The sequence below is a fragment of the Felis catus genome, chromosome X (genome assembly GCF_018350175.1).
Source record: "Felis catus isolate Fca126 chromosome X, F.catus_Fca126_mat1.0, whole genome shotgun sequence".
Taxonomy (NCBI): domain Eukaryota; kingdom Metazoa; phylum Chordata; class Mammalia; order Carnivora; family Felidae; genus Felis; species Felis catus.
In genome coordinates this window covers 19,325,417-19,338,766 of record NC_058386.1, presented here as the reverse complement: position 1 = coordinate 19,338,766, position 13,350 = coordinate 19,325,417, and the positions used below count along the sequence as shown (strand labels likewise).

General features: G+C 39.2%; 1 pseudogene; it reads right to left on the bottom strand.

The window, feature by feature from the left end:
* Positions 1-390: 390 nt before the first annotated feature.
* Positions 391-1,375, bottom strand: LOC101092336 (annotated as a pseudogene).
* Between the last annotated feature and the right edge of the window lie 11,975 nt (positions 1,376-13,350).

Sequence of the window (13,350 nt, the reverse complement as noted above, 5' to 3'; positions counted from 1 at the left end):
TTAAAAAAAATGTGCAACCACACTTGAGAACCACTGATGTAAAACTAGCATGGGTTGAGTAGTGGTTCTCAAAATAAGGTCCACAGACAAGCAGCAACAGCCTCAACTGTATGTTTGTTTGAAATGCAAATTGAGGGGCTGTACCGTAGACCTAAACAGAAATTCCAGGGCTGAAGCTCAGTATTCATGACTTTAAATGACTTGACTAATATGCAGGCATATATAGTAACCTCTTATAGAGTGCTTTAACTCCTATGGTGCTTCAACTGTATATCTTTTTTGTTTTGTTTTTAGATAATGAAGGTAGTATATATTTTTATATGGGGCATGGTTCAAAAGACATGTGGTAATCATCCAAATGAATTCTAGATTCCATGTGTCTTTTTTTTTTCATGCTTTCACTATTGTTTTCCCCAAATTAGCGCCTTTCAGCATTCCCATAAATGCAGCTGGCATGGTTTCAAACTCTTCAGTGATGTTTTCATGGGACTGGATTTTACCCTCTAATACCCATCTCAGCAAGTCTTTCAGAGCCTTCTGGCAGACATCTCCTTGCCAGCGGGTGATGATGAACCCTTCCATGCGGTGTTGCTGATAGAGAATATTCTCTGGGGGTGGGCCTGGGGGAAGTGGGCGAGTAGGATTATATACAGAGATGGCCCCACATATAGCAGTTCTTCCAAATTTCTTCGTCTGGGAGATAACAATGTTTGAAAACTCTCCACCTACATTATCAAAATAACAATCATAACCATCAGGAGAGGCTTTTTTCAAAGTTTTCTTCCAAAGACTCTACTGTTTTGTAGTTAAAGGCACCATCACATCCAAGCATTTTAAGGTAGGCGAGCTTTTCACCAGACCCTGCTGCGCCAACAACTTTGCGGTTCTGAGCTTAGCTGTCTGGCCCACAGCAGAGCCCCATGCTCCCAGTGCTGCATTAACCTGCACCATTTCTCCACTCTTCACACCACAGATGTCAGGTAAGCCAAAGTAGGCTGTTAGCCCTGTCATGCCAATCATTCCCAGAGCCAAAGATAGTGGTAACGTGTCTGGCCACTCTGCAGGCAGTTTTTCCAGATCTTTCCCATCAGAAACGGAGTGAGTTGTCCAGCCTGAAGAAGCCACTACCATAGTTCCTGTTGGGAAGGCTGAGTTTTTACTTTGCACAACTGTGGCCACTTGTTGCCCCATCATCATATTACCCTCGTTCAGTCTTTAGGCTGTCACTCTTGTGGAGGAACAAAGCTTCCAGCAGGACCTCTCCATTGTTTAAGGGTGGGAGTTCAACCGTCTTCATCTCAAAGTTACCATGAGTGGATCTGCCTTCGAAGTGCTTCTTCAGGGTCCAGCTCTTAGCATAAACCATCCTGAAGTTCGAGAGTCCATGGGTTCCACTCCCTAGACAGAGGAGGTGTTTGGGGTTGAGCCTAACTGTGTATCTTTTGAGCAATGGACAGTGGGATAGCCAAGTAATTATTCTATGAGGGATGGCCAGCTCTGTGTATCTTGAAGGGACAAGCACATTTTCTCTACCTAGAGATACCCACTAAATCTGGGGCTAGATGGATTATCTTTCATTTAATAAATATATTTAAGGATGATGTCATTCACCAAGATATCTTAGGGCCCAAGTAGAGGCAGGTAAGACCCTTAAAGCACAAACCTCCTTTTTCATGGTAATTTTAGGACTCAGCCACACATGGTTTAATCACTTGTGCAGATATAAAAATACAGTGTTTTAATGGTATATTGAGGCCTTAATTTAGGAATTATAAACATTGGGTTTCCACTCTGGAGAAGGTATCAGCAATAACTGTAAAATACCCTTCAGTTTCCTTCTGTTCCTTTACCTCCCACATCTATACTTCATGTTTACTTCCAGTGGTCTCCTTTTCTTCTGATCATTGACTTCTGAGATTCATAAATTCTTGGAAGGGTAGAAAAAAGTGAAAATTTGGCTCTTTGAGAACAGGGGCAAATAATTTTTTAAGAGAGAGAAATGAAAAGATGCAGTTATTGTTTTTAAAGCTGGCGGCAGATTGTGCCGGCAATAAAGGTAAGTTTATGCAATGCTTAATGAAATTGAAAGTTTTGCCTTTGCTTTCCCTGCACACTTAGAGAGCCTATTCATCTGTCCTTTCAACACCACCAGCGTTTTTGTAAACATGAAAAACACAACCCAAAAGCCTCAAGCCTTTAATTGCTCCTGAAACAAGCTGTAGGAAAAATACAAGGCTGGTGACGTGTACGCTGAACATTCATTGCTTCGTAACATCTTAGAAGAAAACAAACACAGTGAGATGGCACCTGTTTTGATCAAGTCTTTCCTTAGGGAGTGCATGTGGGAGCAATCCCAGGAGTTTGCATGACATGTGAAATGATTTTCTTAAAAGGGATAAGGGGAATATAGAAACTTTCCCGCCATGTATCACACAACAGACTTGCTCAATGCCACTCCACCACTTCAGTCTGCTTCTAGTTGGCTTCTTGTGCCCAAAGATGGGAATATTCAAGATCACATCCCCCAGATTCCCCTGAAGCTGACATTTCTCATGGGATCCAGTAGTCTGTCAAAGTGGTATCTGCACACTGGAGGTTAGGAAGTTGGGAGCAAGTGCCGTGTGCCGTGGCTCAGTGATTCTTTTGATATGCAGGGTGGTGAAGTACCTTGGTTCTTCTGAGACACATTGGGAGAGGTTGGTGTCATGGGTGTCAGGTAGAGGGCGGTGGCAGAAACAACATGTGGGTGTTTTTCTGGGGCACTTATATGATGTGATGGGAATTTCTCTCGGCTGCATGGCTATTGGCTATGTATCATCCAAACTCAGTTGTTTGAGTCCTTCTCAAACTACTTCAAACATCTGGCCTTTAGGATCAAAGGAAAATTTAGCACCTGGGACAACTTTCAGGTTTTAAGAAGGGAAGGGATATGACAAACAAGATAAATACTTAGAAAAGAAAAGTATTTGGGGAGTGTATTTTCCATATGATTCTCTGCATCACCCTAAACTCCCACGCTCCCTCCCCCTTCTGTACTTATCTATGTATCCATTGCCAGTGCTCATTTCTTGTGTCAATAATGATTTTTGGAGTCTCATAAGATGAGGTGGCATCTGTGCTCCATGTTTTACTAGCTTTGTGGTCATTGTACAGCTACATCTTCCCTGTTCATATATGTGCACCATCACATTGTGTCTATCAAATGAATTGTTTAAAATAGATAGGAATCTTGATTTGTTACTCTACATCAGAACAAGCTAACTGAACCATCTCACATATGTGTATGCTCACACACATGCACCTGACTATGTCATGTTCCTTGGTTCTATGTTGACGCAGCCATCAGTCGTGTTTGGAATCTGTAACTCGCAAGTACTTGGAGTTAGGCCTGACCCTACTCCCATTAGAATGTTCATCTCTGGTTTTAGGAGAGTCCAGTGTCACCTAGAACATTTATGTCTAACATGTAAGATATTAAAAAGAGGCTTACGAAGGAATGGTGACAACACCAGTGGAGGTCCAAGGAATCTGAAAGAGCCAGGGTGCGTGTGTGTGTGTATGTGTGTGCATGTATATATACATATGTATATATACATATGTATATATATATTATATATATATATACACACGTGTATATATACATATGTGTATAGAGACACACACGTGTTTATCTATATACATATGTATATATATATACACACACATGTATATATATCCATATCTTCTTCATCCATTTATCTATTGACAGACACTTGGGAGGCTGCCATATCTTGGCCATTACACATAATGCTGCAGTGAACATAGGGGTACATATATCTTTTGTAATTAGTATTTTTGTTTTCTTTGGGTAAATACCCGGTCGTGGAATTTCTAGATCATATGGTAGTTCTATTTTTAATTTTCTGAGGAACCTCCATACTGCTTCCACTGTGGCTCTATCAGTTTACATTCCTACCTTCAGTGCATGAGGGCTCCCTTTTCCCCACATCCTCACCGACACTTGTTACTGCTCGTAAAAAGATCAGTATTTATTCCAAAAGTGTTTTCAGATAGGAAAATAAGGATTTTATCTCATTACCACTTATTTTAAAGCAAAGTTGATTGTTGGGATGAGGACTGGGTGTTGTACATAAGCGATGAACCACGGGAAACTATTCCAGAAGCCAAGACTACACTGTATACACTGTATATTAGCTAACTTGACTATAAATTATTTTTAAAAAAGCAGAGTTGAAAGATAACTGAAAAGGAAAAGGGATCTATGATGTACTGCTGGAGAAGCAACCATCTACAAAAACTATTGTGACTGTAAAGGGAGATCTCTCATCAGTCTAGATTTGGAAAAAGCATTCCCCAAAGCAATATTTCATTGTTTATATGTATCACATCTTCTTTATTCATTCCTGTAATATTACTCAGCCATAAAAAGAATGAGATCTTGTCATTTGCAACACCATGGGTGGACCTAGAGGGTATAGTGCTAAGTGAAGTAAGTCAGGGAAAGACAAATACCATATGATTCCACTCATAGGTGCAATTTAAGAAAGAAGATAAATGAACAAAGAAAAAAGACAAAAATACAGACTCTTAAATCAGAAAAAATAGGTGGTTGCCAGGGGCGGGGGAGGTGGGAGTCAGTGAGTGGAAAGAGATAAATGGGATTAAGAGTTCACTTATTGTGATGAGCAGGGAGTAATATAAATAATTGTTGAATCATTATACTGTACACCTGAAACTAATATAGCACTGTGTTGTAACTATACTTCAATAAAAAAATTTAAACCATTTCTGAAAGAAAGGTGGATTATAGAAGAAACAAGAATTAGAATTATTCAGTTCTTAGGTTTTTTCATTTTGAGGAGAATGGTAGTGAACGTGTAGCAAATAGAATGAAAACTGTTTAGAAGGAAGTAAGCAAAAAACTATGTCAGCGCTAAGGCTTGCCTAGCTGCTCTAAATGAAGCTGTCTTCAGAACTAGTAGTTCCAGGATCCATTCTACAAGGATACAGGGAAAAGGATTTGTATGTGATAAAAAGATACAAAATATGTTTGAGAATTTTAGAAAAAAAATATCTGTAGTCACAGAATACATATGTTACCAATGACTATAACAGTAATTTTTGTCTGTTGAAATTACAAAATAGGTTGTAAGTACATTGTGACTGAATATTTAGTAAAGAAAACCATGATTAATAGGAAATAGCATAGGTTCACTAATAATAAGTCATGTCAGACTAATCTTGTTTCACTTTTCAGCTTGAATTGTGGGCGGAAAGATGAGAGAAAACTTTATAGACATGATGTATTTTGATTTAATTAATATATTTAACAAAAAATATTTTATGGAATATGTGTAGAGAAAAAATGGAGAAATGTAAGCTGGACAGTATTCAGTTTAATGGATTGGTAGTTTGTCAAACAATTTGAGCTCCTTATCCCACCCCATGTATAGTCCTTCTTTCAAAACAAATAAGATGTATCATATCTTTGCCCTTGGTCTTGTCCTCCTCAACATTTTAATGATATGTATAATGACATAGAAGGCATACTTATCAAATTTGCAGATGACATAAAGCTTGGAGCGATAGCTAATACGCTGAGTAACTGAATCTTAATTCAAAACAATCTTGACAGGCTGGAACTCTGGCCAAAGCTAACAAGATGAAATTTAATGGTTATAAATGTTAAGTCCTGTATTTAGGTTCAAAAAATACCAAGTGTACAAATGCTGGATGAGAGAAAATTTGGCCTAGAAGCCATTTCTATGGAGAGAACAAAGCTACTTATTTTTTCTGCCTATAAACCCAATTTGAGCCTCCAGCCTCTATTGGTAGAAGCCTGTTCATTGAAAAAAAATATGTTCCATCCCCACTATGTGCCAACTACATTCATTATCTTATGCAATTCTTATGGTATCTCACCAAAACACTTAGATTTATCCTTATTTTATGGGTAAGAAAACTACTGAATTTTTCCATCTGTATGTTGCTATTAAATGTTAGAACTGCAGTCCAAATTTTGCTCTCTTATTTCCTGGTCCGGCATTTCAGTATAGCTTTGCTACTCAATGTATGGCCCATAGATCATAGCTTGTTAGAAATATAGAATCCCAGGCTTCTACCCCAGACTGACTGAATCAGAATTTGCATTTTAACTAGATCCTGAGGGAAAATGTCTGCACAGTAAAACTCAAGGAGAGCTGCACTGTTTCACACTTGCCCCAGGTTACCATTATAGAGACAAGATAGTAACAACATTTTGGGAGGCTGGCTTGTTGACCATGGCTTGAGCAGGCCTTAGGCTTGAGCAAGCCTTACTTTTTTTGTTTTTAAGCATGTCTGTTAGTAATGATGACTGCACTGGTTAGGTAATACCTGAAAACTCTTACTCATTTCTGTATGTGAGATTTTAAGATGGAGTATTAATAAACTGGCAGGCCCAAAAGACATTAATTAAGTGATGAGAGATGTTGAAAATAGTTCCTAAGAAGAAGGATTAAAGAAATCATGGACATATAACATTGAGAGGAGTCTCAAATAAAGTAGGATAGTTCTCTTCAACTATTTTGCAGGGTGTTGCTAGAAAAAAGCATTTCAAATTTCATCGGTTAGCCTTTTCCATTATTTTTTCTCATCAAATATTCATTGCATACCTACTATACACATGTTATTGAGCTGTACATACCCTTAAATAAAAGTAGAAAAGGACGAAAGGCAAATATATTGTACCTTTATTTGTTTGGTGAGCAAAGACTACACATAGGGTTGAGTAAGGAGCTAGGCTTGTGATTGCTTTTGTGAACAAGAAAGGTAGGTCGCCTGGGTTGCTCAGTCTGTTAAGCATCTGACTTTGGCTCAGGTCATGATCTCATGGTTTATGAGTTCGAGGCCCATATCGGGTGAGCTCAAGCCCCACATTGGGTGAGCATGAGCCTCGCTTCTCTGTCTCTCTGTCTCTGTCTCTAGTCTCTCCCTCCCTCCCTCCCTCTCTCTCTCCCCCTCCCTCCCTTGTTTGCTTGAACCCTCTCTCTCTCAATTAAAAAAAAAAAAAAGACAAGGTAGCTGTTCTAAAGGAGGTAACAAGCCAGCGATTATGTAGTAAACAGTTCATTATTTGTATAGGTAATGTGCACTTAAACACATGCCAGTATTTCAGAATATGATAAATGTTCTCCAGGTAGTAGAGACTTGGAGGAAACTAGTTTAGTTTGAGGAGTCAGGTGGTCAAGGAAGACCTCTCTGAGGAGACGACCTTTGAGCTGAGTGACAAAATGGAGCCAGCCATGCGAAGAGCTAGTGGAAGAACATTGCAGATAGAAGGAAGAATAAATGCAAAAGCTAAGAGTAAATGCAAATTAGGAAGGAGCAAGCCTGGCATGGTTTAGGTGGTCCCAAACTGGGCATCATGAGGTTGAAAGGGCCAGATGTATGAAGGTAGATTTTGATTCATGGAGTTTGGAGGACCTTTCTACCAATGTCAAGATCCAGCAGTGTATAGTGAGTCCCCTGTCACATTATGTCACAGAGCCAGTGGAGGCTAGATGATTCATCAGGGAGGATTCAGAGCAGAATCACAAGGAAGAGATTGGAGGTGGTGTTCTCCAAGTGTTATCCATCCTAAAAGTTAAGGCCCTGGTTAATTCTGGTTTTACAGGCTTCTATGAAAATATTTTTGTTCCTATCATTATAATTCTTCCTATAAAAAAAGTTGCTATTCAAAAATGTCTATATTATTACTTTTCTCCTTCTACCTACCCCCTTTCTTCGCCCCTCATCTTCCTTTTTCCTCTCTTATTCCCTCCCTCCCTCCCCTTACCCCCTTTCATAATTGGATGCATAAATCAATCCCAGGGGAAATTATGGCTATAATTAAAACATTATATTAGCTTAATTATGAATAAATAGCTCCTCTGCAGTTATCTCAAGATTGAATGTATGCAGTGATGACTAGAGTACCTTACTTCTCCTCTTTGCCACTCTCAGCTGTGGTGACAGGCAGAAACAGTAACTGATCGGTTACCATGGTTTCCAATGGAGGCAATGTAGCATGTAATTATTGCATACAGCTATCATTACTAAATTCTGTATGGCATTTTGATGTAATTCAATAAATAATTTGAGTCATAACTCTAGAAGAAGGGTACAACTGTTTGCAGGGTAATATTTTAAGAAAAATTACATAAAATATTTTTTCTCTACAGCTTACCTATTAAGGGCACTGATGAATAAAATTTGGTATGTGGTTCTAATTGCTTTTGTCCTATCGCAAGAAAAATTGGTAAAAGGAGGTTTCAGGTGCCTTGATAGGTAAAGTAGTGATGATTCGGGTACTAAATGAAGCAAGACCCTTCATTTGGCTTTTAGCATGGTACTTAGTGAATCTTATGTCTTTGGGTTTGTACGTCTTTAAGCATGAAATAAAAACACATGCTTTGTGAAACATGTAATAGAGGAGAGAGAGAGACTTTCAAACCAATCTACCGTCTCCTCCCTCCCTACAGATTCCAGAGCAAGTTTCCCCAATTTGTCACTGAGCGCTAACTAATTAAGGAGTTGTCACTTTCCTGGCCTCCTCTCCGTGCTGTGCACACTACAGGATATAAATGTGGGTGTGAGGGTAATTCTTCATTATGTATTCAAGGGAACTTCCAAGAGTTTGCATTTGTATTGTTATCATTTGAAGATAAATCATTTCAATTTATTTTAATAAAAGGCAAGCAGACATGTATCTGCATTATGCTTCTTCATGCCATTGATAACCCCCACTTTTAAACGGTTTTCCCAATCACTTGCTTTCTGTATTACTGTGTGAGAAAGCTGAAGTCTTAACTAAGTCACAAATTGGCACCAATGCATGGAAACACAGAGAAAGACTGAGGCAAAGTTGTTCTTAATCTTTTTATGAACCATGTATCCTTCTATTAGGTTTTTAATTCAATAGGAATAATCTGCAATACTTGTAGGAATCTACTGGTTGACTTCTCTATCTCATATTTTCCTTTCCTTGTCTTTGTCAACCACGTGCATGATGTTACATGCTCTTTGTTATTCAAGATGATGCGGGTGATACAGAGAAGTACAAGAAAAGGGGTTTTATACACAGTTCCTTCTCTCACAAAGTTTATGGTCTACCCAAGGGACATGAGCAGCACACACAATACAGACAGCATAACAGTAAGAAAACAGGCATTGTAGCATGTCTGAATTGTGTTTTATACCTTTTACCATTTTACCTGCATTGCTAATTCACCTCTCTGGGCCTCTCTTCTCTTACATGTCAAATGAGGATACTCAAAGCTGGCTAAGAGTGTGCATACAAGGATTCAGTCTGATAACATATGTGAAATTTATTAACTGTGCTTGGCACATGATGGGTATCCAACAGAAATACAACCAACAATAATGATGAAGGTCAAATATTTCACAGAGCATCATGCAGTTGGGTAGGATGGAGGATTGGAGTGACTTGGGAAGACACCATGAAGTAGGGTTTAAAGTTAGACCTGAAGGGTTTAGGCATGCTTTCAAGGCATGGAAGCAAGGCAAGTCTTTCAGGTGAAGGGGACAGGATATCTTCACGATTGATTTTTTTCTATCAATATGACATCCTTTAAAACTCAATTATTTTAGCACTGAACTGGGTTTTATTGTTGAAGCCATATTTGCTTCCATATTTGCTTGCTATTCTGCAAGGTCATGTTCAAATTTTGTTTGTTAGGTTGTTTTCTTGTTACTTGAAGAAGTCACGAACACCTTCCCTATTTCCTACAACATATTAGGTGAAAATATTCTACGGCAGTGCTCCTTGGACTGCCAAGAATGCAATACACAAAGGGCTAAATATAAGCAAGATGTAAGCAAAATTTGGAAAGTGGAAGGCTTCTGCAATAGTTTTGCTTTGTCCCACTGTGCTCTTATGTTCATCCTTTCCCCATTCCATACTTTTATTCCTTTTATCCAAAAGCTTCATATTGTGCCTTGCCTGTGCTCTCCAGGCCCAATACAGCAATGAGATAAATGAATATCATGAAGTCTATGTGATGACTGGCCACAAACGTAATATCACTCAAGGAGTATGGGCATTTTCAGAGTCAGGCAAGAAAGAAAAAAGTAAGGCCTTCATGGTAGGCCCTGTTTTAAGTGATAACTCAGTATTCCTTAAAGCATAGAGCATTAGTGAAAATCAACTTCAACTTAAGGCACATAAGCTAGACATCTATATTTAAAGTGGGGGCAATGGTTAGGTCAGATAAGAATGAGCATCTATTTCAGCATGCTTTTAAGGAGATGAGAGGGCACTTGAATGGACTCTTGCTTTGGGAATGGACTTTCATGGGTTTCATGGTGGTTGAGAGGCAGCTGTGTTTTCAGAGTCAGGGAAGCGTGTCTTTCCCTGTTCCTCTCCCCATTGTGTCTACTGAGAGATGGCTCTGAATAGGAGTATTTGTAAGTGAATGCTGATAAGGCAGGCCAGTGTTTAAGAAATCTAGTTTGTGGGGCACCTGGGTGGCTCAGTTGGTTGAACATCCGACTCTTGGTTTTGGCTCAGGTCATGATCTCAGTGTTTGTGGGTTCGAGCCCCGTGTCGGGCTCTGTGCTGACAGCGAGGAACCTGCTTGGGATTCTCTCTCCCTCCCTCTGTCTCTGCCCCTCCCCTGCTCGCTCCCTCTCTCTCTATCTCTAGCTCTCTCTCTCTCAAATAAATAAACTTAAAAAAAACCTAGTTTGGAGATCTGCAGTAGACACTGTGATGTACGTTCCCGATCTCTCTTCACTGAAAGATATGTTGTCGCAGTTGCTAGAAAGACTGCCAGCAAATAGCCTCCAATTTTCAGTCCCTTCAGGGATTGTCACAATTTTGGATGGCGTCTTGTCTAAAGCCCTGGCCCTTCCTGAAGTGGCTAACATTCTTTGATTGATAGATGTGGAAGTACAAAGACATGGCCCTCTTGACCTACTTCAGGGCCACTTTGTGAGGCCATTCAGCTCCAGAGCTCATAGTGGTTTTGGCTGAGGCTTCCATTGGGAATGGACTGTAGTTTAACCTCTCTGAAAACTTCTGCTTCCTTCCCTCCCTTCCACAAGTGTTGGTACCAAGGGCATTCCTTAATAAATGCTCTGCATATGGGGCATCTGGGGGGCTCAGTCGGTTAAACATCAGACTCTTGGTTTTTCCTCAGGTCATGATCTCACAGTTCGTGGGTTGGAGACCTGCATTGGGCTCCGCACTGGCAGCACAAAGCCTGCTTCAGTTTCTCTGTCACCTTCTCTCTCTGCCCCTCCCTTGCTTGAGCGTGCTTCCTTGCTTGCGCACGCGTTCTCTCTCTCTCTCTCTCTCTCTCTCTCTCTCTCTCTCTCTCTCTCTCTCTCACACACACACACACACACACACACAGACAGACAACAAATACATAAACATTAACAAAGTAAAATAAATAAATGCTCTGCATGCTAAACTTTATCCCAAAGGATGATTACCAGGGTACCCAACTTGGTATCTTTTCTTTTCTTTTAGGTAAAGTCAGTTTCTTTTAGGTAAAAAAATCTTTTAGGTAAAAGATCTTTTCTTTTAGGTAAAGTCGGTTTCCCACTCTGTGTAATGTGGGACACTGGTAGGCAACACATGGATTTGTTCTCTTGAGATATTTGTTCTCTCAGTGTTCAACATGACTGGGCCTGGCCTAGAGCAAATGGAAACTGAGCTGGTCATCCAGAGTTGCTTGATGCCTTGACCACTTATCCAAGGTGCCATACAAGCACTTTGATTTTATATATGAGCCATGCCATTTAAAGTTTGGTGAAGGTGGGATGCCTGGCTGACTCAGTTGATGGAACATGTGACTCTTGATCTCAGTTGTGAGTTGGAGCCCCACATTGGGTGTAGAGATTATTTGAAAAACAAAATTAAAAATCTTAAAAAAAATACTGGTGAAGGCACTGTGTTTTCAGAAATCTTTCAAAGATACCCTGTTATTTCTAGAAGGTATAGTTAGTTTTTGCTGTTAGACATTATCATCTCAAGGTTGACATATTTTTTAGTTCAGCAGTTGGAAACTGAAAAAAAAGTCTAAAATTCTGATGGACTAAGGCATGTGGTAGTTAAGTTTTTGCTTGAATAAAAAAATAATATGGGAGTTTATACTGGATCTGAAAAGGTATCTAATTAAGGAGACCTTACAGATACTTTACAAATAAATCAAAATAGCTGAAGTTGTCTTTTAGAGTGTTCTCTGCTGCTGCTTTCTCTACCACCCACTCAGATTTGTTGATCTCTAAGAACAGCACATAGAATTTTTAAATAATACAGTATATTAATTTCATAGCTACATGTTAAATAGTGACACAGCTGCAGTTGTCATTGAACAATGTAGGAAATAACCTTGGAATAGTAACTTATTTATTCTTACAGTAGTTTGGGTTTAATTGTATGTGAGCTTTGCCTTAACTTATAAAAGGTGTTTGTATAATCCTCTTTAATAACTGTAATTCTAGAAGTTAAGAGTTAAAATAAGAGCTCACATTTTGATAACAGCATTCATACTAGTACCTGAAGTACTTTGTGAAAAGGAATTCTAAAGGGTAAAACTGCTATTATTTGGGTTTTAAATATTGGGTATTTAAATACTTTGGGTAGAAGGAATCATTCTAAAGTCACTCGGGACTAGAAAAGGGTTTCTCTTTGTTTACTTTAGCTTCCAACATTGCCTCCTTTAGAACCTGAAAGAATTGCTTGGCCGTGTTGACAGGGGAGGGGTAATCTTCCATATGTTTAAACTATTTTTGAAGTTACTACAATATTATATTTCAAGTTATATGCCAGTGGTGTGCTGGAGCTGGTTCCCACCACCTAAGAGGGCTGATGGTGGCACATGTATTCTTAGCACATGTCCAGTGATGTCATGTTGGTAGCTTAAAATTAGCTGTGGTAGGACTATTCACACCACTGCGTAAGTTAGAAATCAGCACCCCGCCCCCATCCAAGGGAGCTAATTATTAAACATTTTCCAATAAATATTATCTACTCATACCCCTCAATTATAAATTAGAGTCTTATATGGAAAAAAATTTGAAAGACATAGTGTAGCAAACTCAAAACAGTGGAACAGGAAACCATCAACATCCTACAGAAGAAGACAGGCAGCAACCCCTTTGACATTCCTGTAGCAATTTCCTACTAGGTACATCTCCAGAGGCACAGGAAACAAAAGCAAAAATACATTATTGGGACGTCATCAAGATAAAAAGCTTTTGCACAGCAAGAGAAACAATCAACAAAACTAAAAGGCAACCTTCGGATTGGGAGAAGATCTTTGCAAATGACATATCTGATAAAGGTTGGTATCCAAAATT